Below are 26,004 nucleotides of genomic sequence, written 5' to 3' on the forward strand. Positions count from 1 at the left end.
CCCTTAAGCGCGCCTCGGGGCTGCCGCTCCCCTGTCCCAGGAGCGAAGGCCGCTTGCCCAGAGGGCGACTGGGGTTGGTCCGCGGTCCGGTCCCGTCCTGGGGGCTCAACCAGGTCGTGGGGTCGGTCTCCGGGGTCCGGTCCCGGCGGCCGGTCCGGGAGCGTGTGGCCAGGTGGCAGGAGGGAGGTGTGGGATGAGGGGGCGACTCTGCCCGGCGGCTGCACCTCCGGGCGGTCCCAAACTTCTCGGGGCAACTTCGAGGAGGTCTCCTGGGAGTCGGCGGTACCCCCAGCGTCCCCTCTGGTCTGCGGGGGGACAGACAACGCGGAGTGCTCGGTCCCGGCTGCCCAGGCGGGCCCCGCCGGGCGTCCCTCGGCACCCCTGGGCCCGTGTCCCCCGTGTGCCTGTGATGGGCCGGCGGCGGGGCAGAGCGGGGCGAGCGGCGGCTTCGTGGCGGCTCCGGCCGCGCGGGCGCCGCTGCTGGGGCTCTCAGGGCCGGTGTGTCGGGGGCGCTGCCGTCGCCCCAGGGCTCCTTGGCGGGAGCAGGATCGTCTCCCAGCCCTGCCACAGCCTCACCGGCTTCGCCTGCTATAAGGGCTGTCGGCGTGCTGCTGGCCGGTTTAGGGGACTTCTCGAGCGGAGGGTCTGAGCCCAGGGCTTGGTGCTCCCCTGGGCACTGCCCCACCAGGACTGGCCTCGTCCCTTGTGCTGGCCGGGGATGGTGCGCGCCCATCAGGGCGGCAGCGGGCTCTCGGACACCGTGGGAAGGATGTTTTCAGCCTGAGCTCCGCTGCGGTTCCCTCCGGGAGCTGCCGGCAGAGGATGTCCTGGACAGCCGAGGTGCTGCCAGGTCACAGCGCGGCAGTGCGGGACGCAGGTGCCTCCCGTGAACGTGGTCGTGTGCCGTGACCCCACGGGGAGCGAACGGGGAGACTGCATAGACGTAGCGCTGCTGAAATTCACCTCTAGAATCCATGACTTTCAGTTTGGGAAGAGCGATGGGCATTGGCCAGGGAGCAGCCTGGAATGTTCCCGCCTCACATGGGAGAGCTTGCTTTTGCACGTTGCCGTGCACCTTCTTCGACGAGGAAATGCAGGATGTTCTCCTTGCAAATGAACAGTTAAAGTTAACATCAGTCTTGAAGTTAACATCTTCCAGTTGACAGCAGTTATATATTTTATAAACTCTTTTCAAAAACCCAGGCCCTTGAGCCATTTCCAAGACTGTATTTGCCAGTGTTTATTTTCCAGCATGTATACAATGCATGTAATGGGTATACAGTTGATTTAGGAAGATGTTTTTGTTTAAAGTTTGGAGCCATATTGAACTTAATAATATTTTTATGCCTTTCCTAGTCACTGAAAGAAGACTTAGAGAAGGTGGAGGATTTTTTTCTTATAATGGAAATGTTGACTCAGGAAGCAGGATAGAATTGCAGTTCTTTTGATAAAGAAGTCAAATTTAATCTCATTAAAGAAAAAAAAGTATGTGTTTGCAATAAAAGTACATATTTGTTATTTCTGTTTCATTCTTTAAAATTATTTTGTGTTTTTGTCAAGCTTCATGACTTTTTAGCCTGTCATCTTCATAGAACTGAAACTATCTCTGAATATGTCTAAGCAAGCTTCCATCCAGCTCAAACTTCAAACAAGCTTTTTCGTTGAAAACTTACATACTTAGAACATCAAAATGTGTATTACTCTGATCATCTCTGTATAGTCAATGAAGAAATCACTAACCCCTAATATAAATAAAGTTTTCATATTAATGGAAGTGTGACAGGTGTTTTACTCCTCAGAAGACTTCCAGTGGTGAACTTGCTTCTTGGAGTGATGAAGAGAACCAGCCTCTGAAATTACTACTTAATTGCTGTCTTCCTAGTTGTGATAATTTAACAATTTGACTAAGCTTTGCATCTCTGAAATTACCCAAAGCAACTTGTAGTGGTTGATCTTTGTGGGTACCAGGGGGACTAATACCGGGGCTGTTGGAAGGTGGCAGATCTCTGTGTAGTTACATCCTACTTTTCATCTTTGCTGGGACATGTGCTAGTGAGCCTTGCAGCCTACAGTGAATGTGCCCATGCTAAAGTCTGACACTTCTGCAATTCCTGAGTGGATGTTGTGGATGTTCTGAAGAGGTCACAGACTTCATTGAAGTGCAGACCCTTAGCATGCTGCTGCCTTGCTCTCTTCCTGTGCTTGGGAATCCTGTTGCTTTTTCTTTGCAAAGGACGGTGTGTTCTGGTGTGGGGTTGCAACATTTAAAGCAGATCAGCTGCTGATCTCCCTGATTTTACTCAAATGAAACTCTTGCTAGAGTTCCTTGACTGAAGGTCTATATTTGTACAGCCAGAGGTTTTGAGCAGTATTCCAAATGTTGCATGCATGTGACGGGCTCGCCAGCAAATGCTTAGACCACAGTTGGCTGTAGGCCACTAATAGTATTTCTGTCTTTTGTAATTCACAGTGGTGTTTTTGTGTTGTTTTGGTCTGAAGCAATTATATGGAACAGCATGAAAGACATGTGAGTTTCGTTGCTGAGTCAGGCAGTATTTTTTGCTTTGTAAATATTTGCAGATACGATAATACAGAATGGGATCTGAGAGCATGCAGTACATTGGGGTAAATGTGTTACAACAGTCTCAAAACACACAGCAAAGATAAAAAGTAGTTTAATATTGTGCTCGGGGTTAATGATCATGATTATTAGATTTTTGAAATTAAGAGAGAAGAGGAAACACGGCCTACTCAGCTTCAAAAAAATATCTTGGGAAGTTCAAGGCCACCTGCACATTTTATTAAAAAAAAAAGCAACCCTTTGAGTTCCAGTTCCAAGTGGGATAACTTAGTGGTACTGCATACACAGAGTTTAATATGGAGGCTTGGTCTTGCTTCTGGCCAAAACAAACCTTTGTAGTGTGCGTGATTCAGTATTGCCTTTCTTCTTTCAGACTAAAAGAAGTTGGCCTATTTGTAATTGCTCTTATTTAAGACTGAAGTTGATCTGATAAGAAATCTATGGAGGAGGGCAGCTCGTACAAAAATTGCTGTTTAATGACTACCAAACCTAACCAGACTCTACTTTCTGCTGAAGATAATAAGAATATAAATAACTTGCTTACAAGACATCCTCTTGTCCTAGTTGAAGGACGGTCATTGATGACTCAGCAGTCCAGTGTAGCACTAATCAATTTTTTAAAGTGTCCTGGAGATGCCAGCGACATTTATAGCACAAGTACTGGTATTCACTTAGAGTGTTTATTAATGCTATTAAGCTAAGTACTTTGAAGTTCATCAGAATAACACAGAGGTCTTCCAGATGCTTCCATTGTGCTATTTTGACTCAGTTTCCCAGTTTGCAGTATGCAGGTAATACTGCCTAATTACAAGAAGTCTGGTATTTTGTTTCTCCTGTTTTGGTTGTTGATGTGTACTCGGAGATGAAAAGTAGAAGATAAAAAGTGCTAAATAATATTATTTACTATGTAATGTCTAACTGAAACATCACATGCTTTTTCTTATCAGTTATTGAATAAACATCTGCTTAGTATAGGGAAGTATGCCTAGTCTGTATCTTCAGACTAAGCATCACCATACATACTTCGAACTCCAGAGTTCAAAGAAAAGACAGAACAGAACAGACAGCGTAGTGTCAGGTCATTTCAGTATGTAAACAACTGAAAGCCATGGAATGAGTATCTTCTGATGTGGATTTGAAACCATAACATGAGATGACTCATGATAAGATTCCACGCTCTTGTGGTTTTCATTATGAATCAAAAAAAAAAATGGAATTTTCAAACTTTGCTTTGCTTGTGCACCACCAAAATACAAAGAAAAATCTGTACTTTACAATTCTGGATAACTGCCTGCAGCTTTTGGCTCTTAAAGGCCCAGTCCAAATGGATGTATGCCATTAACTCCATCCTCTTCTTCCCTGTATTGGCTGATGCCTAATCACAGGAAAAAGTGTATGGTAATTTGGGCAGTATTCTCTCACCAAACAAATGTTAAATGTCTGTCTGGGGAGAAGATTGTGTTGTTTTCTGTTTTTTGGTTGGGTTTTTAAAGAGGATAGGTTTAGATTAAATGCTTTAAGGTCCCTCCCAACCCAAGCCATCTTATGAGTCTGTGGTATTAGGAGAAATTCTTTACTGTGGATATGGTGGGGCCAGATGTGGTTGCCCAGAGAGGTGTATTCAAGGGGTTTCATCAGGCTGGTCTAATGCAAAGCGTCCTTGCTCATGGCAGGGAGCCCATGGCAGGGGATTGGAACTAGATGACCCTCAAGGTTCCTTTCAACCCAAGCCATTCCGTGACTCTGTGATTCTATGTTTCCATGATTCTATGAAGTGTCTCTGGTATCACTAGTGGTACAAAGCATCACTTTTGGAATGCACTTACTGAGTTCTTTTATAATAGGCTTGTATACATTTCTTTAGAGGACTCTGGTAACATAAAATTGTGTCAACTGTAAAATGGCCAAAATAAACTGGTTTTTACAGGTTTTATTTCCTTGTTTTCTAGATAGAAATAGAAATAGAATATTTCTTGTATAGAAATATGTATTTCAGGCTTCATCAGTTTGAAAAAAAAAAGCCTTACTAATTTCCCTGCAGTAATGCACTTTGGTCTACAATTATCTGACTTTGATGTGTCTCTTACCTCTATAATTAACAGTTTGGACTGAAATATCAAAGCATATTGCACGAGAATTCCAACCCTGACTCAGCAGCAGGCAGCATAGAGGAATTCTCTAAAGGAACTTGAAATATGTTTTATCAGGCAGATGTATATCATAGTGTAAGTCACTATAAATTCTTCAGTCTCTTGAAACTTCTTGGTTTTCATTTGGGGCTTTTTTAAGTATTACTGTGAAACTGAATTAGGCCAACTAATCCTTAAAGGGCTGGAAGAGAAAACTTAATAATTGTATTGCTTTGATTTGTAGAAACTGAACAGTGCTGAAAATCTAAAATAACGTTGGGAGTTCTTTTCCACTGTTTTGCCACAGAGATGTTGTGTTTCATAAAACTTCTAGGAATAGGCATAAATAGAAAATTCACAGGGGATCATTAGTGCAGTAATATTCATCATGTGCTTAACTTTGACCATCTTCATAATTCTGCTGAAGTCAAGGGGTTCAAGTCATACAGGACAGTGTGATAAGAAAGCTGGAATAGCTTATATGTAAATGAGGTGAGTAAAAATAATCGTATATTTTTTATGAACCGAGTGTACCAAGTATTTGCAAAATTAAGGAATCATAGAATTGTTTAGGTCAGAAAAGACCTCCAAGATGATCAAGCCCAGCTGTTTACTCAGCACTCTTACAATTGGCCTTGGGCCATTGATCCAGCCTGTCCAGATCCCTCTGCAGAGCCTTCCTACCCTGCAGCAAACCAACACTCCTGCCCAACTTGCTTTTATCTGCAGGCTTGCTGAGGGTGCACTCGCTCCTCTCATCCAGGGCATTGATAAAGATACTCAACAGGACTGAACTCTGTTGAACTGACATGGGAGCAGCCACCAGCTGGATGTAGCTCCGTTCAGCACCACTCTCTGGACCTGGATAATATAGCAGTCTTTTATACATGAAACAATGCACCTCTCCTAGCCATGAGCATCTGTTTTCTGCAGGATAATTCTGTGGGATATGGTGTCAAAAGCCTTACTAAAGTGTCTCAGGACTGGCTGAGATTGAGTTAATTTTCCCCACATCAGCCCTCACAGTGCTGTGGTTTGCATTGGTAGTTAGAAAGGTGTGGATGACACAGCAGTGTTGTGGCTACTGCTGAGCAGTGCTGGCACAGCATCAGGGCTGTCTCTCTAACATTCTGCCCCTCTCAAGTGCCTGGGAGTGAGAAAGTTCCTGGGATGGCGCACAAATTCGGGCCCAAATTAACCAAAGGGGTATTCCATATGACATCAGCCCAGATATAAAAGCTAAAGGAGCGAGGGGGAATGAGGGGTATTTTTTATTTTACAGTGCTTGCCTTCCAGAGCAATCACTACATGTGCTGCAACTTTGCTTCCTGGGAAGTGGCTGGATATCACCCCTTGATGGAAAGTAAAGAATAAACTTTTTTCTCTTTGTTTATACACACCAAATTTTTGCCTTTTTTTGTTTGTTTTGGTTTAGTAAAGTGCCTTACATCAAGCTATAAGTTGTTTTCCTGTCTTACTTTCCCTCCCTTGTCCCACTGAGAAGGAGAGTGATAGAGAGGCTTGATGGGTGCTTGGTGTCCAGTCAAGGTAAACCCAGTACATAAAAGTCCAGGCAGACAACATCCAGAGCCTTTCTCTCATCCACTGGCTTGGTCACGTGGTCACAGAAGGAGATCAGGCTGGTCAGTCAGGACCTGCCTTTCTTACAGCCTTGCTGAGTGGGCCTGATACCCTGGTTGTCACGCATGTTCTGCATGAGGACACTCTATTGACGAGCTGTGCTATGACTTTCCCCTGCACTGAGGTCAGGCTGGCAGGCCTGTATTTCCCTCTATCCTCCTGGCCATTCACGTAGATGGGTGTCACATTTGCTGACCTCCAGTTAATTGGACCTTCCAGATTTGCTAGAACTGTTGATAAACGGTGGAATGTGGCATGGTAAGCACTTCTGCCAGCTGTCAGGACCCTTGGGTGGGTCCCACCTGTCCCCACAGACTTGTGTCTAAGCGGTGTAGCAAGTCACTGACCATTTCCTTTTGGATTGATGGGGCTTCATTCTGCTCCCTGTTCTTCCAGTACAGGAGGCTGGATACCCAAAGCAAACTGGTCTTACGATCAAAGACTGAGGCAAAGAAGGCATACGCAACCTTGGCTTTTCTACAGGCTTTGTTGCTACATTTTTGTTAGTTGTATTTAGTCTATCAAAATAAAAAAAGTATACGTATCATAGGCATGAGTCTTTTGTACATTCATTTGCAGAATAAATATATTTTTTATCTTTACAATATCTTCTAATATAGCAAAATAGATATTCGCCTATCACAGAATCACAAAATATATTTAGTTAGAAGAGACCAAGAATGATCATTGAGTCCAGCTCAATGATTTTGATTCTTAAAATTAGCATGGCCCCAACCCCAAATAAGGGCTACCCTGGCTTGCTCTGGCTTTTGTGCACCTGCAGGGATTTGACGTCAGGGTGCTAAAGGAGTCCTAAGAAATACCATGAAGACTCTTTGTTGGCCTTCTCTGTAGTAAGACTTTGCCCACTAATGCAGGGAAATTTAGTAGTAATCTTTTAGTCAGTTGATTCAAGCTGTATTCAAGAACTGCCTCCAAAATTCCTGCTATTTTATCTGTGAGGTTGATTATATTATACCGCATTTTGGATAAGAGAGCACTTAGATCATTGCTTCTGGTGATGTTCTCTTAGCTGAAATACTGGATTGAAATAGAGTTGTTTGGCAGTTTGTTTCAACTCAGTCTCCTGTTTACAAAGCTAAGGAAGTGTCCTGTTTAGTGTGAAACTGGAGATACTTTCTCTTGGGAGTTTGGGTTTGGCTCTAATATTTTTGGTAGTGAATAAATGCTCCATGATCTTGAGCTTCCTATTGTACTTGAGTAATCTTCAGTTTCATGTTTCCTTTTTGATCTGTATCCCACGCTGTGAAGGCCAACATCCCATGTTTCTGCTTTGTTAATTAGAGCTCTGTGTATTTGGAGATGGTGGAGGAGGACACACTTTTACCTTCTGTTCAAACTTCATGCCAGTGTGTTTTAATCTTGCTGTGCCTTGGGACTTGATGATGTTGAGACTCTGTAAAACTACTTATTAAGCACTAGGTCCATGAAAAACTTGAAAAATAGCCATCTTGACTTTTGCTGCACTAAAATCAATGACAAAACTTCCATCAGCACTTCTTGTGGCAAGGCCTAGCACACAGTTCACATGAGTTAATACAGGATAGAATAAAATGCGTAGGAATTCAGTGATGAGTTTGTAATAAAATCAAACATTCATAGAAATGTTTAATTTGAAAAAGACTCTTAAGATTGAGGCCACATAGCACCGCCAAGCCCACCACTAAACCATATCCCTTAGTGTCACATCTACACATCTTTTAAATACCTCTAGGTGTAGTGACTAAAACGCTTCCCTGGGTAGCCTCTTCCAGTGTTTGACAGCCTCTACAGTGAAGAAATCTTTCCTAATATTCAGTCAAAATCTCACTTGGTGTTGCGTAATGACACTTGCTCTTATCCTATTGCTTGTTACTTGGGAGATCAAGCCCCACCTGGCTACACCCTCCTTTCAGGGCGTTGCAGAGATTGATATGGTCCACCTGCACTTCCTCTTCTCCAGGCTGAACATCCCCAGTTCCCTTGGTCACTCCTTGTCAGGTTTGTGCTCCAGACCCTACCTGATTTTTGTTTCTCTTTGGATGCGCCTCAGCGCCTCATTTTCTTTCTTGTAGTGGGGGGACTTGTGTACAGTACTCAAAGGTAGGATGTTCGGTTAGTGTCCATACACTGAGACAATCCAAACAAATCCTTTGTACTGATAGAGGTGGAGGGGTAACCTATGTAGTTAGAGATTGTGTAGCAAAAATGCAGAACAAAGCCTTGTATTCGGATGTCCAGTTTCTTTTTCTCTTATACTGACTACCTTATGTGTCACCCACAGGATATCCTACAAGTGACTTCAGCTGCAGTACATTTCTAAACAAGACCATAAGGAAACTTGTCCATATTTTTCAGTGTCTTGCATTGTTTCTGTTTGTTTTTTAAAGAGGCTCCAAATGTAATATGCGGGGGTTTCTGTTATTGTTTCTTTTTGGATCAGTTGCAAAAGATTTTTCTCATAGTTGAATGTATTTCTAATCTGATGTGACTCACAAAAAAGTGGATTGAGGATGAAGCAGAGACCCAGACTGGCTAGAGCGAAGGAATAAAAATAGATACACAGAATGTTGATGACCAGATGTACTGTGGGATCTAGAAACCCTTTATGTACTGTTCTGCCCTTACTTTTTCAGCCAGTTTTCTTGAAAGATAAATCCTTTGCCTTAGCAAACCAGGGGCAGTAATGCTGAGTGAGAACAGCAAGTAGGTGGTGATAATGCCTTGGCATTCTTTGTGGAGATGGACCAACACAGCTTCTTAATCATGATTCCACAGCAGGGATAATCACTGATAGGAGTGATTTTATTCACACATCCAGATGTCAGTAAAAGGGTATAAGACCTCCTTGCAGAAGCCTACAGGGAATTTTCTGCTTTGAAATTGATAGAAACCCCAAAGTTATGGCACTGTTTCCCTTTGTAGATCAGGTTGTAAGCCTGTTCCCTTGCTCTATTAGCCACATTCACATTGCTTTGTTATGTTTCTGAATGTTTGGCAGTTTGCACAGGGGGACTGCTGGTTTGCTTCGTCACTAGCCATATGGTGTGACCTGGGGTTCCCAAACCCCCAGATATGCATGTATCACTGCTACTCTAGTAAGATGTCTTTGAAATTGTGAGAAGGGGAAAGGGATTGTTTTTTTCATCCTCCTAATGGAAGGAAACTGCTCTGTACCTGAATAGGCTTGGCTTTATTTTTGTTTGGAATTAATACTTATCACCCAGGAGAGCTTATTGACATGATACGCATTTCTCACCAGTTCCTGACATTTATAAGATCCTGGAAAATTAAACTCTTCTTTTAAGCAAAATACAAAAGTCTAGCATCATATATAGTAGTGATTTGGCTGCTCCAGGTATGTGTGTGGTCTGCTGTTACATAATTAGCTGGTGCAAACGTTTGAACCTCCAGAGTCAGTTCTCTGCCAGCACACACACCCTGTTCACAGTATACTCAGGGTGTCTTGAGTGGTGCCTCTGAGAAGTGGCTGCAGTGACAACCACATCTTTGCAGAACCCTTGTGTAATATTAAGGTGTCTTGAGTCTGTTCTTGGACCTGCATGGCAGGGATACAGCCTTGCCTCCCAGGAGACTTCAAGAAATGAGGAATTCTCTTGGCCATGTGACAACATAGAAACAAGCATCACTCCAGAAATAAAATTTTTTGCACCACAGAGGAACCTCATGCTATACTCTAGTAGACATCTGAGGACTGATCCTGTACCTGTGTTGTTCCCACGACTGGCAAGGAAAGGTGGATGAGAAGTGGATCAGTATGACTGTTCCCTGCTCTTTCCCCAGTCTCCTCACTGGTCACAGCACACACACAGTAAGCCTTTCCTGGGCAGTGTACATGCATTTGACAATATTTTCCTGCAGGCAATATCACTGCATGTAAATACCTTTAGTTTCAATGTCAGGGTTGAGCCCTGGCAGCTTGGAGAGGCAGAAGTGCTACCCACAGCCATGGATGGGCAAAGACTGGAGATCCTTACCAGGGTGCAACCACCCTTAACTTGCTGTGGCCTTGCTGTCTGTGCTGTCCTACCTCCTGTCTACTTTCCTGCTCAGAGCTGCCCCTGTTTTTGCAGACTGAGAGCCATGTGCCATACATGAGGTAAAATAACAGGGCACGTGAATAGCCAGTTTTGGGGAACAAAGAATTACACAAAATGACACTGTGATGCCCTGTATAAAAATCAAATATCTTGGTTTTCACATGCTTGCCTGAATATGACTTCTGTGATATGGGAGTTAAATAGCAGTCTCTTCTGTGAAGAAACCCTGGAACAAAACAGGGAAAGCTATTATTCTGGTTTTGTTACTTTTCACTTTTGTTCTCTGGGTTTGGTTTCATCTAGTGCATAAGGATATAGAGGAAGGTCATGAAGAAGAAATCACAATGACTGGATATGTCAGTTCAGTTTATTTTTTTGAAGAATGACTTTAAAGGCCTTTTTATCAATGTGTGCAGGATATTTTTCAAGGCTCGCAGGAGCTCCCTTTTATTTTTGTACAGGGATCTTGTCTCAGGATTTGTCTCCAATGACCGTGCCATTTCCTGATTCTCCTGCTATCTTTTGTACCATCACCAACCTTTGCAGGTTTTAAAGTTAAACCTTGTCAAGCAGATTGCTTTTAAAGTTTACCTTAGGCAAGGGAAAAAGTGTCACCCGTTTTTCTTATCAGAATTGAGACAAAATGTATTTCTATATATGTTTTTACAGTGAAATGATTGCAAATTTAAGTACATGTCATTGCAGTTTTGACAATGAATTGCTAGCACATCAATTTCAAAAAGGTATTTGCAGGTAGCTTCAAAGGTATTTGGCCACACCAGAACAAAAATACTGTGAGCTGCCTTGCCTCATTCTAGGGAGATACCCAGCCTTGTCACCTAATGCAACTTCTCCTTCCCTTCTGTTTCCAAAGCTGGGAGAGAAGCATTTCCTTCAGTTGTTTATTATAAATCAGTATTGTAGATACTTTTAATTTTTATTTTATAGTTACTGTAGCTAACACAAAGCCTGTTCTTAAAAGACAAAGCACTATGAACTCCACAGTATTATCATTATCTTGCTGACTTGATGTTCTTTCCTGTTAAAAGTTGCTTAAAATTGCCAGATAAAATGGAGGATCTGATGCCAGCATGTGAAACCAGGCAGTTCTCTAAATTGTTTTTGCCAGAGGTTCCCGTGTGTGCAGCAGCAGCTGGCAGAGCTTTTCACAGGGCATGAGTGGGGCTGGTGAAAGAGCTGACTCCGGGAAACCCAGGGAGCTCCCACTGGGGGCTTGGCTGAACCTCTGTCAGAGAGCTACCTAAGACATACACTGTGCTTGCTTATCATGGACACCAACAAAGAGATGTCACCCATAATGATTGCTGAATAGTTTCACATAGAATGTCCACTTTTTCATGCACATATGCACAGCATTTCTCTTAAAAAGCTGGTAATTTTGACTGACTGGTGCTGACATCTGAGGCTCAGAAAAAGAAAATTGAGAATAGTCTGGCAATACTTGAAGCTCAGGATTTCTAGAACCTGTCAAATCCCCACATTTACTGTATTCAAAACAAAGCACTGCTCTCACAAACTTTTCACTAAATATTTGCTTTTAAAATAAAGCAAAGGAAAGCAGCCAGAAAGAAAGAAAGCATCAGAGACATTTTTGTTTTGGTTTTTGCCAGGACATAAAAAACCCAAAAAATAAAAGCACTGTCAGATCACTGAACATGTGGGTTTAACCTGAAACATACTTTTTAAAAAAAGAAATTCAAAATCACGTTAGGTACAAAGTTGAATTGACTACACAGCCTTGTTAAATGTTCAAAATAAGAAAACAGATGAACTAAAAATCTTGAAGTTTTTTTTGTGGTGGTGGTGGTGGCGAGGGCGGTTTTTATGTTTTGGGTGTTTTTGTTAGATGCATTGTCAGGCCAGACACAGCAGCAGTAAAGGGTGAAATCCTGCGTGTTCAGCCAGGTGCATCACCAGCCATGTACTGAGTGTCATAAGGAAGGTGAAGGAGCATCCGCCCTGCCTCCCTTTCCCAAATAATCTTCCCTTGGGTGTCCCAACACAGTGAAGTAGAAGGGGGAGGGGATGTTGTAAATGGATGCTAAGGCAGAGAGAAGTTGGATAGTGTGCCAAGACTCCTCCTTACTTCCTGCTGAAGTAACTGCTCCATGTCTTGCAGGTGAATGTGGAAGGGCGGCATCTTGTTTCAGTGTGCACTGGATGGGGCTCACTCCTGTGTCTGTATAACTGAAGCCTCATCTTAGCCCTGTGTCAGCAAGCAATCTGATATATTGCCAGATTTGACTTTTCATAGTTCTTCCATGTGGTACTGCAGCTCTTGCTAAGAAAAAGATGTCCCTGATCATTGCTGGGTGATTGGACTAGATGACATTCAGAAGTCCATTCCAATCAATTTCTGGTTAGATGATTCCATGAAAAACAAATTATGTGTTCAGTCTCTGTATTCCTCAAAGAGCTGTGTGGGAGAGACCATCCATGTGTGCCTCATGTGAGATATAGGTATATTTTGTGCATTTTGTCAATGCAGGCCATTTTTACTTCCTGTGGAAAATGGACACTAGGTGTAGATCCTGTCTTCACCTTGTCCCCATGACTGGGAATAATGGAATTTTACGCATTGTGTGATTAAACTGAACTGCAAACTGTTCAGTTTGCAAAAAAGTAATTTACTGTAATTGTGACCTTATTCATGTAGTGTGATTTCAGGTGCAACTCACCTCTTAATAATGAACAGTAAATAAAATGCTAATCTATTTCACAGTTTTTCTGTTGCAAAAGTTCAGGTACTCAGATAACTTAATTAGCACTAATTTCCCCAGTACGCTGATTAGTTTCTCAAATTTGTCAATTTTTAGACATCTTTGCTAAAAGTAGTCAAACTATAATGAAGCTGTTATTGCCACTGTGGCTTGAGGTCTGTCTTTTCAGTATTAACTGATATATTTACATTCATACTCTATGAATCCATATTTGACTTTCAGTAGAGAAGAGAAGGAATAGTAAATATAACAATTATGGCTTTTCTGCCTTGTGGTTGACAGAGGAGAAAGGAACATTACAGAAAACATGAGAGGGAATGTCTTTATGTGTGCTCCCCTCTAGATTTGGTGTATGAATGCTGTCCTGTATGCAAAGAAACATTTGACTGAGGAGTACAGTATCTAGCATTGTGTCCCATAAACCCATCAGGATCACTCAGTCAATACTGGGGCAGCAGCTGATTCTGTCTAATGTTAAGTATGTAAATTTTGAGTTACTCTTTTATTATCCTTTAGTGATTACTGTCTCTGTCCTTATGATTATTCTGGTAACTTCTAAACTGAAAAAGGAATACCTCAGACAGCTCCTCATAAAGAAATCCTCTGCTGCAACATGATTGAGGCTTGCATTCATCATGCCAGTGCTGGGGGTGTCAAGTGGAAGTCTTAGTGATTCTCTGGAATTCTCTGGTTTCTAGTGCTCTAAAGGATCTAGTTTTAAGACCTTAACCATATTCTGCCACCTTCTCCCACATCCTGTTTGTCTAAGAGAGTTGGTTCCTGTGCCCGTGTGCGTAGCAGTTGGTCTGTCTGTGGAAAGGTAATCAAACAGTGTGCAGTCTTGCTTGATTCTAGTGCAAATATCTGTTTCCATAGAGCATTACAAAGATAATAGGCAGTGTCTATGCTGTAACATCTTAGGTTTTTTCCTTTGGCTCTTTCTGCTGGAATAATTTCAGAATAATCCTTTTCTGTTTGCCTCTGTTTTGCAAAGAATTCCTGACAGACTGAGTGACATTGTCAGCCAATGAGAAAGTTTAGATGTCACGTATAGTTAGGATTTCTCTCAAATCAGTGCAAAGTTTTACAGATTCATTTAGTTTCACAATCCCTGGTGGTATGCGTGGTCTTAAGCTGATGCTGATCTCTCAGTACCTGAGACCTAACTCTGAATTCAGGTGTCAAAATGGTACAATTTTGTTTACAGGCCCTACAACCTTCTATTTAAAATCTGTGCAGGACTTCTTATTGTTCTGATAGACATTGAAAAGCAGGTCATGCTTTTTTTGCTTCTACAGATTTGGACTTATCTGGACATAAAACTTTAATACTACAATCCTAAATGTGTTGTTCTTAGATATAATATTGGTTTATATTTTAATGAAAATCTTTCTAATCCTCTCTTGTTTTGAAGAATTGGTATCATATGGTGTTGATGAAATGAATAGCTTTTTGAAGGTCTCTTTACTTTTTCTGTATTGTTTATATCTGCTGCTTTGCAAACTAAATGCTGGTGGTGCTGCTACACTGCAGATTATTCTGCACAAATCTCCATAAAATCTGCAAATTTTTCTTTGTGATTATATATACTTTTCTTTTACCTAGGGCTCCTTTGTGTAATAAAAACATTCTTAATAAAAAGCATTTGCTATCTAGCTTGAAAAAGAAACCCATTTGAAGTTATGGCAGCTTATTTGAAGATGTGAGCAAAATGTAATACTTTGCAAAATGTAAGACACGTTACTGGATAAGTGTGAAAGGCTTTCATTGAAATATCTTAAATTCTACTTGAAATATTGCTGTTTTCTTAATTAGGTATGGAAGTGAATAACTATTTTTATTTCTGGAGGTCAGCCCAAGTTTTGCAACTACAGCACAGTCAGATGCAGTTCATTAAATATCAGTAGGGACCACATTTACAGTAGGTTGAATAATGGTTTTGGCATTTCTTTTTTTTTTCAAAATCTGCAGTCTTCAATTGCCACTGTACAGAAATTTTGCTTTCATTATTCCTGTTTTCAATTTATCTGAAGTTGTAGAGGAAATATTAATTTTTCATTTTGTTCAGTTCACTCAAAATTGAGAAGTTAGTTTGGGCTTATGAAAGTCCCCAGACCAAACAGATCACAAACAGAATAATTGGTTTTCTCTTTCAGTCCATAAGTAAAAACCAAATGTACAAAGTCAGCACTGCAGAATAAAACATCCAAAATAAAAATAGGAACACACCCTGCACAGATGCTTTAAAAAAGATTTAAATTTTCATTTTATTTTGGGGTCCATGAATCATTTCAGAAATATGGCTGCTATTGGTGAATAGGAGCAGTTGGAGTTGATTAATAGGCAAATTTTCTTTTTACTAAGTCAAACATGTTATGGCAATTCTTTTTCTGATATTTTCAGCACAATTAGGTAGTTTTTCTTAACTAAGAACTATTTAAAATGCTGAGATATACATATTTTAATTTAATTCTAATTCCTGTCTAAATGGAGCTTACCATAGTCAAAACAACTTTATTATGAGTATGTTCTCTGATGTCTTAAAAATCATAAAATTCAGGCTGCACAGTATATGTATGATGAGACAAAATAGATTTAAATATTATTAAACATAGCTCATCTTCCTGGGGAGCAGAACTACTTGATCTTGTGCTAAGTTATATTTAATTGCAGACATTGTGTTCTTGATGGTTGTGTCTTTAAATATCCTTTTAAAACAAGCAATCTCAAAAAGTAAAAATGAAAACTCAGACTAAAATTAAGATATAAAGCTAGGCTTCCTACCTGTACCTTTAGAACTGAGCTGAAATCTCAGATGCGATTCAGTCCATCTGCCTATCTCCACAACAGATCAGAAAATCTGTCATGAAGTCAGTCACTTCATCTCAGGTCCTGGCTGCAGGCCTTTGAAAAGTGTGTGTATATGTATGTACAGCCATCTGCATCTATGTGTTGATTTGCCGTGTGCTTAAGGGATTCATACACATTTACATTTACATTCAGTCTGCCTTACCTTTTAAAGGAGGCTGAAATGCAACTGGTTGAGAAAAAAAGTTCATTTTAAAACATTTTGGTGGTTTGAAAAATGGGACATCTTACTAAAGCTTCCCTTACAATTGAGGGGGAGAGGGGAGAGAAAGAGACCTGCAGAGAACTGCTCATCCCATTTGTTTTAGATGTCTGCCTTCAGGTGGGATGAATTACCTTCTCCATGTGTCTTCTTCTTGTACTCAGAGAAAGTCTAGGGCAAGTAGGTCACTAGCATAGCAAACTCACAAAATTGCCGACAAATATTTCTGGCTTTATTGCTCTCTGGGAAACATGGTTTGGATCTTCTAGATCTATTCAAAATGCTGCATTTTTAGGATAAGATTAAAGATTTCTTTAGAGTGATGAGCAATGGCAATATAGTAGTTATTTCTGACTAGTAAGTTGTAACAGTCCATTACTCTGCAAAATGCAAGCTCAAGAATAAACATTCACTGCCAATGCTTCTGGGATGAAATGTGGAGGGTTGACACTGCTGTTGGAGTATGAGAAGATTTAGGATTAGGTTTGCCTTCCTTTTTTTTTTTTTTTTCCAGGATCTCAGGCAGTTATTAAATAGACTAAGGCCAGCATATACTTCACAAGATCTTATGTTAGCAATTCTTTATGTGTAGTGGTCAACTGAGGTTAACTGAGGTCAACTGAGATTAATACAGCTCACTCCTGTCAGCTGGTTTAGACCTTATAATGGTATATTAGTGTCTGACTCAATGAGAATGAATTTATCAGAGGTTTCTGGTGGGGTCTGAGATCACTGCTTGTAAGGAATAAGCTCTTGGCCACACCTGGTTGAAGGTACATAGTCATAAAAATAGAGCCAGGGGTTGCTGCAGAGTTGCAAGTGCTGGAGGGAAAGAGGATTGATTGAATACTGCAAAGAACATCATAAATGTTGTTGTGGTAACATCTGTAGGATTATACTTTGGGTGTGGGCTAGTTGCACAAACATGTAAGTGCAAACACAAATTTACATATTTTTAGCCCAGTATCTCTACCTTCTGATCTTTTCAGTTGTGTTTGTCTCACTGCTCAACCAGCTCTTTTCCCTTTCCCTCTCTTAAGTCTTCCTGACCAAACCCACTCAGGCACAGTGCTGACTGAAAGATGTGCAGCTGCAGCCCTCCTCCCTGGAGCAGCTGTAGTGCACGTAGTCATTGACTCCTACGTGTGTTCCTGCACCTCAGACTGTGTAGTGGGAGATGCTTGGTACCCATCTGCTGCTCACGTGTTGTAAGATACTGTTTTCCTTTGTTGATCAGAAGATAAGAAGCAAAGAAAAGTAAATAATCCCAAATATATTTAGAATTTGTTTTAGCATTTTCTCCCTTAAATTACCTAAATGCAGATATAAAATGTCCAAATATTACTGTGTTAAGTCTTAAGCATAATTAATTTTGTTCAAATCAAGTGTAATTCTCTGTATATTTGAAGTATTGCAAACTTAAGACTTTTTACCTCATTGGTAGGCTGCCAGAGTTCCAGAAGTGTTTGGACAATACTCTGAGGCATATGCTCTGGTTCTTGGGGATGGTCCTGTGCAGGGCTGGGAGTTGTACTCCTTGATCTTGGTCAGTCCCTTCAGTCCCTTAACTCAGTTCATTCTGTGATTCCATTATTCTGTGATTCTGTGAATGTGAGCTGCATTCTAAACTTTTCCCAGTGTTAAGGCATACCATAATGTTCTCCCTCTGGATTGACTGCTGAGCAGTGAGGATGAGGCTCTTCCCAACTCCCTGAGAGACATTAATACAGTCTCTCTCTCTCTTTTCCTGCTAGTCTTCAGAAGCCTTATAGAACTGAAATACCTTTGAGGCTTTATCCTCAATTTAGCCAACAGGTTCAACAGATATTAGGGAAACTCACAAGTGGGAATATAGGCATAGAGCAAATCCACCCTGGTGATGTTATTGAGTGCTTATGGATTAAAAATAGATTTTGTGTATACCTAGAAGTCCATTTATGGAAACATTACAGCATGAAATCAGGCTTCAGTGCTGCCTAAGCTCTCATTTCACAGGAGTGTGGAATAAACTAGCAGTGACTTCAATGGGAATAGAGTATTGGGAGCTTTCAGAAATCCCCATCCAGTCATATTTTTATTTCTGAGAGAGTTATGAGTATTTCAGATACTAGAATTTAAACACATAAAGGAACAAAGAGTCATAGAAGGTATGGAATTTCTCTTGTTTTTCAAGCAGAGAAAATTAATGTTGCTTTAAAATGGTAATAGTCAAAAGAAATTAGTGAAAGCAAGAGCCTGGAAAGAGTCTGTTCCATTAAGAATGAACATAAGGTTGTATATATAAACTTGCCAGTAAAGGTAGTTAATGTATAATTCTTATCTGAAAGTAGAACAGATGCATAATATAAATGGCTGTTTGTATTGGAGAAGTAGTAGAGAGGTAAATCATGTTTTGGATATTAGACTGAGATTTATATTGTGTCAGGAACACCATGAGTCTGTAAGGTTTGTTTAGCATTGTGCGGTGGCTCTGAAACCCAAATAATTGCAGCTAGAAACTGAGTATTCTCTGACCATCCAACTACTGTTTCTGGTTCACACATACAGAATTTACAACACAACTAAAATTTTATAACTCAGCATGCTCCATTCCTTTCTTTTCAAGAAAAGACACAGCCAGTTCTTACCCAGATTATTACATTATTTTCTTTCAACTACTCATGTTAAAAAAACCTTATTTGCAACTTGGACGTTTGTCTCCACAAATAATATGTAGTTTAAAATGGTATAGCTATTAACTAGTTGTCTTCTCAAAGTTAAGCATGAAAAGCTGATATACAGAAACATTCAGTAGGGGCTTTGAGTGTTGCTTTTTTTTGTCTTACTACTTTTATTTGGTTAAATTAACTACACCAAGAAGAAAAAAAAATGTGTATGTATGTGTATATATATATATATATATATATATATATATATAATATAATAATAATAGTAAAAGACCTAGTAAGCAGAAATGAGAGGATGTATAAATGGCAAATTACAGAAAAGCCATGGGGCTTTTTCTTTGACTCTTTCTTTGACCCTCTTTGGGAATATAGGTGGAACCCAATTTAAATGAAAAACAGTAATTCTGTAGAGGTCCTGTAAGGATTTATTTACTCAATAAATTCACTTGCAGAAGTTCATGTGGTAGAAGTCTTGATTCAGAATATTTCTAAAGGGTATTTGATTGCATCTAATGTGAGACAAATGGTTTAATATATTTTGAGCAATGCTAAGACACTTCTGGACTTGACCATATGCCCTGGAAGATAAAGACATTACTATCTTTGTTTCCAAATTCAGTACTGGACCCTGAATGAAATTGAATAGAAACTGTCATTAAATTAACCGAATGTTTATAGGGCTAGGAGTCCAAATAGAATTAAAAAAAAAAAAACCAACAATAAACCCATGAACCAAAAATGTTTTTCTTTGTTATCTAATATTACAGAATTGCTTATGCCTGTTGTTGTTTTAAGTTGCCCTTTGAGGAACTTGGCACAAGCTCTATCAATAGAGAGATATCAGACTGAATGACTGATTTGACCTGTTTCATCAGAGTTCTTTCTTGGCCTCTATTATTGCACTTAGATTAAACAGAAAAGCAAAGGCAGATGTGTGTAATATGTTGGAGATAATGGTTTCTACAAGCTGTAGCTGGGTTTCCTCTCATCTGGTTATTATCTGTTGACACACTGAAAAGTTCACTTGGAAGTGATCAGAACCAGAGGATTTTAGCATCAGTCCTCTCTTGGACTGAATAGCTGTCCACTGGGGGAAAGGCTAGTTCAGAATGAAGGAACTGAACAGAATAATAGCATTTCATATCTAAATTTTAGTCTGCAAATTGAAGGCTTTCAACATGAATTAAAAGTAAAGCTAAGGTACTCCTTTCTCTTCCTGCGTCTCTTCATCTTTTCACTTGACATCTTGATGAGGTTCACAATTGTTAGGTGGCTTTTTCCTCCTCCTTTCTGGCTTGGTCTAAAAAATGCTGAGAGTCATGGCTCAAATATAACAACAAATTTAAATGTGTTGAATCCTGGGAGTAGATCACATGGTGTCCTTCACATTTTGCAAACCTGTGGTCTCTCTACCCTAAGCAGTAGTCAACTTTTAGAGACTTGTTTGGCATTATGTCTGGAGTTTCCTTATCTTGATTGCCCTCTCCCATTCTTCAACTGAACTATTTCTGTCCTTCACTTTCTTGTGCAGCTCATTCCACTTTGTATCCTTCAGTAGGGGTAAGTACCACCTCACACTATCTACAGGTTGTCTTTCTCTTCTCCTGCCTTTTTTATTATGCTTTATTAAACTAATTTTTCTGGGGTGTGAAGTTTTTCCCATTAAGAAAGATGCATCTGTCTTCTGGCTAGGGAATATTCCTAAGGTAATTTCCTGCTCCTCATGCCTTCTATGAAATCCTTTGCTAAAATTCACATACTTTATTTGTGCCAGTACTTCACCTTTGTCCTTTTTCTTGCTGACACTGCAACTGAAAGGGTTGCCTTAGTCCAGGTATCTGTATACAGGTCAAGTGAACTCCATCTTAAAAATAGTATATTCTTTGCTACTGCTGGTACTACTTGGGGGCTGTAACAAAGCTGCCAAGCAGCCTTCCTGCCATTCTGGCCATGATTTGTAAGTGCCAAGTTTTCATCTGTTTGCTCCCAGATGAACTTTTCCCTCCATGTTGAGTGTTTCTCTTTCTTTGAAATTAACACCTGTGGTGTATTTATAGAAAATGAGCATGTTGTGTACTGATAAGCTGACCCTTGGTAATAGGAAGATGTTCTGAATAGTTTTGTTTCCTAGTCCCTTCTGGAATGCAGAACTAGCACGCTGGTCTCCAGTTTTAGCACATGAGGGCTATACTGCTGTTCAAGCAGTGGACAGCGTATTAAACGTGGTTGAAGTCTTATAGAGATGACAGATGAATTAGGTTTTGGGTGCTATGCTATTAAAATGCTTTCCTGAATGACAGTAAGTAGTTTTATGAGCAGTGAGCTAATAAAGATTGGTTTCTTTAGGGTTTTCAGACTTTATGATGAGAGCCAGTGTGGATTCCCTGATACCTGGTAGGGGTCCTCCGATTGTGCAGTCTTTTCCTGAACCAGTGTCATTAGCAGAATCCCTTTTTCTAGCTGGCGTCCTGTTTTCTCTTAACTTGCAGAAATACTGTACTTTGGAGCCTCTTTTCCCATCTCACATTGGTTCCAATGGGCGTGAAGGTTAAAAATCCAGTAGTGGGTATTGACAAGGATGCATGGTGACTTAGTATGCTTCCATGGATAACCAGCTCTAAAATTCTGTGTGTAAATGTATGCCTTGTACAGGATCCCTTTGGTATTGAATGGTATTGTGCATGCTTCAGTCAAAGTGAAATTACTAAATTACAGCTCACCAAGTGAACGTGTCACATACTTAAAAATAGTAATATACGTTGACAAAATATATATATGACTAAAGAGTTTTTGTGGAAACGGTTTGAAGGCTGCTATCCTACCTCTGTCTATCACAGTTCTTTGTGGAAAGTGGAGATAATGTTGATACTCTTGAAATACCAGGCATACACACCCCATTGAGGTGGTAAGTGTTAGATCTCTAAAGCTTTGCACCTCTGGGATTTTCTGTTGGCTTGAGTGGAAGAAAGTGAGCAAGATCCTTTGACACCTACAATTTACTGGGTGTTAAATACTTAGAAGAATTCTCCATCAGAGTCACAACTTCCAATAGCCATTTTTTGAACCTCTTGTTTTCAAGAGACATATTTTTTGGCCCTGAATCAAGATAACACTCAACTCCCATCCCATTGACTTCAGTAGCATTCAGCTTCTTTATGTCCATGTCTGTACATCCTAAACAAAGGGCTGATTGCAGAAGTTATATGAACCAGTGGCCTAAAGGTGAAAATCTTCTTCTGAGATGCACTGTCAAATCCTCATACTTAGAAGAACTCAGTGCTGCTATGTGCCAGCAGCTAGAACTAGAGGGGCTCTCAGCAAAAGTTGCATGTTACTGCAGGGTGAAATGTGATGAATACTTGCATTTTTTTCAGAATTCTCTAATATATTTGATATTATTAGTGGTGTTTTGGTTTTTTTTCTGTTGAGGGGAATAATGTGTTTTAAGAATTAATGAGGTTAACATAAACAGTATAATAAAAGAAACTTGAATACTATTTTAGGGTAGAAAGACTTGAGGAATCTTTCTCTTACACTGAGATCTCTTTCCACGCCATCTGTGTATTATTGTTATTTCCATTGTGGTTGCTGATCACCATGTGGATGTTGAATTGAAACACTGATCTCACCATCTCTCTCATTTCTAAACAAAAGCTGTGGTTTTTTGAGTCTTGAAGACCTTTTTCTTGTTTCACGCCACTGTAGCTTGAATGATTTCAGCAGAAGTAGGGTGCTACAAAGGAGAGGCCTGATGCATTACAGCTGCAATGCTGACAGTGGCCTTTCAAATAATGCCATTGTTGTGGGCTCACATGATTGGTATCAATGCAGGGGGTTTTAGCCAGGGTAGTTATTCTACAAGAGTTCTTGCAGAACTGGTAAGCAAGTTATAGACCAGAAAAAACCACTAGATCGATTCTGGCATTCTTCATTAAACAGAGTGCACTATTTCATCGAAAGGTTACTTCATTGCAATGACATATTTCTGAATAGGGTTAGAATAAAATTCTTGTTTCATTACTTAAAAATCTTTTTTTAAAACATTTAAGCTTGCTGGAATCCATTGTTAAGTTACTCCACTGGTTTGGAGTTAATTTAATCTCATTTTCAGTCTGAATTTGTCTAGGCTTGTCTGAACTGCAGCAGCTTGCTGTGCCTCAAATATAAATATTTGCGATAATGGTAATGAGAATAGAAGATGTGTACTGGCTAAGAAAATTTTCAGTCTGTGAATTTGCTCTAGTGTGAGAGACTATTCCCAGCATTTTAAAGCAATAAAACAACTTGTTCTTTATGTCAGTTTTATATAGTTTTGTCACTTAAGAGACTGACTGGAATTCAGATTTTTCAAGATAACTTTACACTTTATTACTAAACTTTAAAATAAGATGTGGCATGAAGTCAAATAGCCCTGCTATACTTATGTGAGGTATATGTCAGGATGATTTCAGACTCAGAGCAGCTTATGATCTACCAGTGAAAATCATGGTCATAACACAGCTGCTTTCCCAAAAAAAACATACCTTGCTTTATATCCTCGATCCTCCATGAAGGTTGGTGTTTTGAGAAGAATTTTTTCCCCCACGAAGTTGGGTCTGTTCCTTTCCATATAGGAGAACTCTGGAATTGGATATTTTCTAGCTGATAAAAGGGGACCTCTGTCTCCTGTCTCCTCCCTGTTAGGGCATGTTGCGTTCCCTCTGACGTCTGCTTTATGTGTAAAACCACGTCTTCCTTTTTCTTTCCTATCATGAAGAGAGATGTTTTAAGTTTTGTTTGGGAAATATTTGAATCCAGCCACTGTCTCCAGTGGTGGTAATCCTTCAGATTTGGTGTAGCTTCATCATACTTCATTAGCTCCACACATAACTAGTCTGAGCTGTTACCTCTTGCTTAACAGAAGCAAGGGATTGTGGTTCAGAATGTCATTATGAAAAAAGGAAGTAGTGAAGTTCACTGGAAATTATATTAATCTATTAATTGTTGTAATGAAGCTTTAAATGCCAAGGTAATATTCAAGAGAGTTTGAGAGTCTTGCAGTGTCAGGAAAGAGTGAATATCAAGTAGTTTTCCAGAGGAAAATAAAAAGCATAGATTGTGGAAGTGGCAGGCTTCCTGGTTGGAGAATATAGTATTATCTAACATGCCAGTAGGACAGTGAAACTTTGGCAGAGATCTTTCTGTATACAACGTTAAATATTGTGCTAAAAAATGCTAACATGTGTTGTCAGTTAGTGATTACAGGAGAAATGCTGATGAAATAGTTTGCCAGAGAGGATGAAAATAGAAAGTGATATCATCTTGTTTACAGGGAGATGCAGTAGAACACAGACTTGCAGTGGTTTCAAAGTCACACACACTTGCACAGGTGTTCCTGAGGCTGCCTTACAGATAGATTCTTTTCCTCACTGAAGAATATCCCACTGAAATGGGGCAGAGTTGGTGGCACCTTTCAGTTCATCTCACTCAGTGATTTAAGCAGTGTGTATGTGAAGCTGTTCATCTGGGTTCTGTCTGCAGGCAGTGAACAGTGATGGGCTCATCCTGAGAAGTCTTTAGCACACCTCAGACTGATGTTAAGGCAAGATGATACTAATCCCCTCATCTTTCCTTTTTTTCTTGTTTCCTAACCTTCTGACTGTCCTGTGGGACTGGTTTTCCGCAACAGAAGTCTGCATCCCACGGTTAACATTTCAAAGCAGGCTAGATGTTTCTGACTTTCCATTCAATTAAAAACTTTGGTTAGGGCATTTCTTTGATCTATGACCTGTCTTCTTCCTTCTGTTCCTTATTTTATTTGCCCTAGTCCCCAGGGAAAATATATTAGTTTACATTATTTTTTCAACTTCCTTTCTTTCTCTTTGTAAATGAATAGGCTAGGCCATGTGTTGCTCTGAAGAGGCTGTAGCACATGAAAGATGTTGCACAACTGGGACCAAAAATGGCTGGAAAAGCTGAAAGCTATGTTAAGCTGCCAATTGCTGTGTTTGTGTCTTGTTGCTAGAGAGAAGTTAGTACAGTTAATATATGGTAAAAAAAATTGTGAAAAGACACAGAGTAGAGAATAAATGAAAAATCACTTGGAATGTAGAATGTTTACTGAGAGTCTGTCCCTCATAATTTTAGCATCTTAGGTTAAATTGGACTTTTCCTTGCACAGCACAGGCTGGAAGCTGCTGCACTTTTGTGCAGCAAAAGTGGGTTAATGTGAGTGGTAGCAGAAGTTGCAGAGTGGAATGAAATGGAATGAAGGGATTCCAGTAGGTGTGATCATGAATGACCTCACTCCTTCACATCCTCAGGAGAGCCACACTATAACCAGAATAGATGCTAGATAGTTGCATAAAAGTAATTCTTAATAGGGTTATTTTTGCCCCCAAGGAGAATGGACTGACCTTTCATTTAAAAGTCTGTTACTTGCTGGTCTACTACTATTCTGTAGTACATATGTATTTCTTTCTAAGTACACCAATGATAATAGCAAGTAGCAACATTCAGCTAAAGGTCCTGAAGGTCAGGAAGCTATGAGCTGGGGAGAGAAGAACAGCCTGTGCTGTAGCTGGACTTGGTGAGAGGAAAGCAGGAGCAGAGCAGGAGGAGAGGGGAGCTCCTTGATCTTCTTTCCTTGCTCCATTTGCACAGGAGATGGGTGTAAGACCTGACTGTCAGCATCTTGAGGTGCCAGCTGCAGTCAGTGTCAGGGCTGGGGAGAGCTCTGCTGGGCAGAGGATGTGCTTCTGCACCCCATTTGCTACAGTGTGATGCTTGTTTGCTAGAAAATTCCCTGAATTTAAAATCAAAGTTCACTAAATAGCTGCGGTGGCAACATTTCACTGTGAGTAACAGCTGTGCCTTTTGACATTGTTCAGTAACACTGCAGTCATTCAATTATCTCCTTCCATTTTGCATAAAGGAGAGGAGATTGCTGTGCCTTGGGGATAAATTTGGACATTCCTCTTTCTTACCCTTATTGATTTCCTGTTATAACTTGTAGCATAATAGTGGTAATAGCTTGAATATGCTGTTTTTCTCAGCAATAAATGATGTGATAAAGTACTGGTCCTTTTGTCTTTTAATTTGCTCTGGCAGCCACATTAAGGCTTTTTACATAGCAC

At 40.2% G+C, this 26,004-nt stretch overlaps 1 protein-coding gene across 4 annotated transcripts in view; it reads left to right on the top strand.

The window, feature by feature from the left end:
* PDGFD (platelet derived growth factor D) overlaps positions 1-26,004 on the top strand; it is a 138,481-nt gene that overhangs the window by 526 nt on the left and 111,951 nt on the right. The gene's annotated exons all lie outside the window — the stretch shown is intronic.

This window comes from Molothrus ater, chromosome 2, assembly GCF_012460135.2.
Source record: "Molothrus ater isolate BHLD 08-10-18 breed brown headed cowbird chromosome 2, BPBGC_Mater_1.1, whole genome shotgun sequence".
NCBI classification, from domain to species: Eukaryota; Metazoa; Chordata; class Aves; order Passeriformes; family Icteridae; genus Molothrus; species Molothrus ater.